We start from the raw sequence: 6,460 nt of genomic DNA on the forward strand, positions 1-6,460 counted from the left end.
ACAAACAAGAGCTATGGGGCTCTGTAGGGGTAAAGGAACTCAACACAATAATAAACATTTACACCCAGACAAGGCCTCCTACACCTAAGGCAAAGAAAACTTTTTCACGCATCAATGGGATTTTATTCAGTTTCTTTCTGGTCTGATGGGTAGATAGGTAACTACTTTAACGTGCTAGTATACACGCCTGAAAGAAGCTGGTGGTAGTAAAATTGGTGTCGGCCCGGGTTGTAGAAAATCCTATTTTGTGTGTTACCGGTTTGCCGAATTATGAATGTCCCGGGAAGTATTTCACCAACGAAGTGAAAAGCGTTTATATTCTAGCATTACTGTTCGAGGTAGCAATTGAGCAGACGTGTGTGTGTTTTCTTTTCTTTTATTGTCATTTCTTCTTTTTCTCCTCAGTTTTGTTTTATTTTGCTCGTATTAGTCTCTACTGTTTTAAAGGATTACTGTACGTACTGTATTCCCCACCACACGATTGAGAGTGCGAGTGCGAATACTTTTTACATGCTCATATACCACTAGAGTTTCGAGCATGTCCGTCCCGGGGCCTGTCTCTGGATAGCCAGGGGCTTGTCCCGGGACAGAAAAAAATTAAGCGGACAATTTACATCCAAATATTAAATAGTGGGCCTTTAAAATTTTGATGCGCATCTCTAATTAATATAATTAATAAAGAAAATTCTACTCATTAAATTTGGTCGCTAGAGTAGATCGGGTGGTCAAAAAGAAATTAGATAAGATCGGTGGCCTGACTCGAGATGGGGGGGGGGGGGGAGGTAGAGTTGAAAATGGGCAGAATTTTGAAAATAGCAATTAGTAAAAAAGTTAATAGAATTTAAAAAAAAGAAAAAAAAAGTTACAAGCCAAAAATAAAAAGAATTGACTGCTCGGTCGAATATTTATATAATTTGGAGCATTTTAGAAGGACAGTCCAAAAATAAATAAGAGAAAGAAGAGAGGATCGGACTATTTAATAATATTTAAAAAATAAAAAAAAGTAATTTCGACATAAACTTTTGAACGAAGGTCACGAAAAAAAACAAGTCAACATAGTCAGACGGAGAAATGACGTGGAGGCAAGGAATCTCGCTAAAAAAGAATCCAACCTGGTGGTGCAGACTGTCGAAATGAGAGGCTGGGGTTTTTTTTAATTTTCCATTAAACTCAGTGTATTCGGCGTTGTACGCGCAAAAAGTAGGTCTATTGAAACGTGAGCAGTCTACAGTGGAAGTTAAACTACAGCACTTAGATGGTAATTGGCGAACTCCGGCACGAAAACGAAAATACCGAACTATCGATGCCAGAATCCGGTCTCTCAAAATGAATCGTGCAACTGAATTATGGAAACAATTAATGTGTTACTGAAGTTTGAATAAAAATGTTATGCTACTTTTAAATTGGATAGTTTGTTGTATTAACATAAAAATTAACAGACACTGTCTGAGACAGACATAGATACAAAGAGAGAGACAGACGACGGACGGACAGACAGACATATTTACACCAGAGCCGTTAAAACTTAGGTTGGAGCCAATAGTATTGTGTATCATTTTAAAATTTATTTTATTTTATTTATTTGTAATACCTACAAGTTCAACATAACCAGTGACACAAATTCTTAATGCTAATAACTGCACTGTGGTACAGAATTAGTTCGTTGTTACCTTTTGACTATACACACCGTCAACCAGGTAAAAGGGCAATTAACGAGTATCGGGACGTAGATAGATCCTAATTAGTACACATCAACAAGTCCCGCGACTTAGAATTCATTTCACCCTGGTTTGGAACGGATTGCAAACGAGCTAGATATATTTTTCACAAAGCACGCAAAAAATATAATTGTTGGAACATAAAGCTGAAATGGTTATAGCTAGTAAAGAGTATCGCAGAACTGTAAATAAGTATGTAAATAAACACAAAAAAATCGTTCCAAAATAAACTGCGTCAAATGCAGAGTAAACAAGCAAAAGATTTTTGGAGATTAGTAAACGGTTTGAGTAAAAAGAAAATACCGAGTGATATTAATCTAAACATTTTATATGAATATTTCAAAACTGTTAAAGGCATATTGTCACAGACCATTGACCTATTACATGGTCTAACAAAGTATTACTTAAAAAAAATATATATTTGATTTGTCCCTAAATGTACTTGATTCAACGATCTACGTAACCACCATACTCCACTTATTAAGGATATTTTGTAAAAATAATTGAATTATGGCAATGGTCCATAATTCAAAAACTAACACTGCTGAGAGGGTTGACATGGATTTCACTCCATCATGGTGTAGTTAAAGTAATGCAATAGCTAGATTTGGTCTGTGAAAATTAATGTAATTTGTATTTATTATTAATTTTTAGAGAAATAAGGTCCTTAAATCTGTGACAGTATGCCTTTAATACTACTGTGTGTAATGAAACATGTGACTTCCTAAATACTGACAATGATATACTCGGCGTTGCTATAACCGAGGAGGAAATTCTTTGTGCTGTAAGATGTTTGAGAAATAGTAAAGCATCTGGTGAAGATGAAATTATAAATGAACACATCAAAACTACTGTTGGTATATTACTACCTTTTTATGTTACTATGTTTAATAAGATTTTTGATACAGGAATAACCGGCCTCGGTGGCGTAGTGGTTAGGCCATCGGTCTACAGGCTGATAGGTACTGGGTTCGGATCCCAGTCGAGGCATGGACTTTTTAATCCAGATACCGACTCCAAACCCTGAGTGTGTGCTCCGCAAGGCTCAATGGGTAGGTGTAAACCACTTGCACCGACCAGTGATCCATAACTGGTTCAACAAAGGCCATGGTTTGTGCTATCCTGCCTGTGGGAAGCGCAAATAAAAGATCCCTTGCTGCTACTCAGAAAGAGTAGCCCATGTAGTGGCGACAGCGGGTTTCCTCTCAAAATATGTGTGGTCCTTAACCACATGTCTGACGCCATATAACCGTAAATAAAATGTGTTGAGTGCGTCGTTAAATAAAACATTTCTTTGATACAGAAATAATTCCTGATACATGGTTGAATGGTGTTATATACTACCTATTATTTAAGATATCGTAAGAAAAAACTATACTGTACATTTATTGACTTCAGTAAAGCCTTTGATCAAGTTTGGAGATCTGGACTGTGGTTTAAAGTTATAAACCTGGGCATATCTGGTAAATGTTTTACTGTTATACTTAACATGTATCAAAATATTAAATCCTGTGTAAAGTTTGATGGACATATATCAGAGTCGTTTTATTGCCAATCTGGAGTACGACAAGGAGAAAATGTGTCTCCTCTTTTATTCATAAATGATTTAGAAAGTTGTCTGAATACTGAACAGTGCAATGGTATTAACATTGATGACAACGCTCTAACAGATTTTCTCAAAATACCTATTCTCCTTTATGCTGATGATACTGTGATATTTGCCGAAAATATTAATGATATGCAAACGTCTTTAAATGTATTTTATGAGTATTGTATTAGATGGAAATTAACTGTAAATATAGCAAAGACCAAAGTTGTTGTTTTTGGATCTAAAGGTCGTAGACACCCAGTTTTTAATCTATTCGATAACATACTAGAAGTAACTGATTGTTATAAGTACCTAGGGTTGTGTTTTTCAAATAACTATACATAGTCACTAACAAAGAAATGTATTAAAGAACAAGCCACTAAAGCTATGTTTTTACTTAAATCTCGAATAAGTAGCCTCAACTTACCAACTGACTGTCAGCTTAAACTTTTCGACCAGACTATTTTACCTATTTTACTTTATGACTGTGAGATATGGGGTTTTGAAAATTGTTCTATTATTGAAGGTGTACATATTCGATTTTTGCAAAGTATTCTTGGTGTAAAACGTAGCACACCACTTATTATGTTTCTGGAACACATGCATATAAATGGTTTAATTTTGTAGAAATATTTTTAATGAAACTGGATTTACTTACGTATGGTTATCTCAAAAAAAAATTAATTATGGAAACGTTAGCGATATTATTCTTGAGAGACTTAAAGACCAGTACTTGCAGTTATGGAGAGACAACATTTACCATTCTAGCAAAGGTACTGACTGTAGGATCTTTAAAGAAATAATAAATTTGGAACCATATTTATTACTTTTAAATACAAAGCATAGGTCTACTTTCACTAATTATCGCACTGCTAATCACACGCTCCCAGTAGAAGTTGGCAGATGGGAACATATTCCCAGGTGTGAACGGAAATGTTGTTTATGTCACGATGATGTTGTTGGTGATGAATATCACTTTCTATTTGAATGCTATTTTTCCGAAATGAAAGATGCAAGTACATACCAACAATATTACTATATAAAACCAAATGCTATTAAATATCATGATCTATTCTGTAGCACGAATATTACTTTATTAAATAATACTTGTAAATTTGTAGATAACATTATGAGAACATTTATGCCCCCACGTTAATCTTGTATTATTATATTATATATGTAAAACCGCTGTATTATTATATTGAACTTACTGTAACTATGTGCTCATGTATCACTTGTTATGTGATCTGAGTGTAAATAAAAATGTGTTCTGTTCTGTTCTGTTCTGTTCATTGCAGGCTGTGTAGATTACGTCATTACGACTCATGACCAACGAACCGTGACCAAGACTAGACAAGACTTTATTTACACTCAGGCCGTTGCACAACGGCATAGAAGGAATATATACATAAACATTTTGTTATATACACGTGACAAGATGGTTGACAGTAAATACATTAATTACAATACATACACACATACACAAACACATACAATCACACATATCAATATATTATGTAATAATACAGATATTTAATACAGATATACGGGTATCCAAGTACTTACAAACGAATAGATTGTTAAACGTATATATGATGCAGTACACAATGGTAATAGTTTATTAAATAGTTTTGGTTTTGAGGGTGTCTGTAGTCAAGGGCGTTTGAATTAATTAATTATTATATTTATGAAACATGCTCATTTCTTTAGGGTACTAATTCGTTTATTCCCCATTAGTTCACTAAATTTATAAGTACTTGGTCGCGTATAATAATATGGGTGTAGAAACTGGACTCTTGAATTATGAAAACAATGGCAAATGAAAAGATAATGGAACTCGTCGCCCAATGTCCATTACATTACATAATGTACAAAATCTATCTTCTATAAGTATGTTATTCCAGCGTCCAGTTACAACGGGTAGGTAATGGTTAGACGTTCTAAATTTTAAGAGTGTTGTCCACAGTTTTTCTGGTAGTTTATTAACATAGCTTTCGAAAAATAGTTGTTCTTTTTATAATCGGTAACTGTTTTGAGATATTTTATTGATCAGAAAAAAGTCAAAAAGATTGCACAACAGGCAGAGCCTATATAATTGCTCTCATAAACAAGATGGACATCAGACAAGAATGAATATTCATAATCATATATAAACAATAATAAGATAATGTCCAATGACATGAAGTATTTAGCATAATTAATATTTATTAATATATAGTAATAGAAGGTAGAGAGTAGATAGAACTGAAGCGGTAACTGTTGCCTCTCGATTACTGTGATATGTTACTTTTCCATGCTTGTAAATACTGATCACATTGTCTGTGTTTAATTTGTGGTTACTAGTCATTTCGTACCAAAGTCATTTCGTACCATCCATTTCGTACAATAGTTCATGGTAATTTCGTACCATAGTCATTTCGTACCATAGTCGTTTAGTACCATAGTGCTTTGGTCATTTCGTACCACAGTCATTTCGTACCATAGCCATTTCGTACCTACTTTTTACCATCTCGTACCATAATGTCATAGTATGCCACTGCTTAATTTTATTGTTGACGAATAAACGTTGACGTGTAAACATGCCTTGTAACACACGGTCTTCGTGGGTAATTACGGTTTTTCTGAGATCGGCTTGTCTTAGAAGATCTTAATATGTTATTCTAACACAAGGTGCTCGTTGGTAATTAAAGGGACATTCCTGAGTTTGCTGCAATTTTAAAAATGTTATCGACTAACAGAGACGTTTTAATGATTGTAATTACATATCAAATATAGTTTTCACCATAAAATATTAGTGTCTGTATGTTAAACGTGTTTCTGACCGTTCTAATATTTGTACTAGGTTAAATTTGATTTTATTTCATAAAATAATTATTTTCGTACGTATGAAATTATTTGAAGACAAAATCCAGTTTGGGCTTCTTACAAATATTAAGACGACCAGAAACACATTGAATATACAGACACTGATATTCTAAACAAGAAAATATATTTAATATGTAAGTTTAATTGTAGAAATATTTTATTAGTCGGAAACATCTTATACTGCAGCAAACTCGGGAATGTCCCTTTAATATAATGATGAACGGAAACGTGAGGAGATGAAAGTAATATATCATCTTTTTTTTCTTACTTTCTTTCTTTATTAAGGGGT

Source organism: Gigantopelta aegis, chromosome 15 (genome assembly GCF_016097555.1).
Source record: "Gigantopelta aegis isolate Gae_Host chromosome 15, Gae_host_genome, whole genome shotgun sequence".
Lineage (NCBI taxonomy): Eukaryota > Metazoa > Mollusca > Gastropoda > Neomphalida > Peltospiridae > Gigantopelta > Gigantopelta aegis.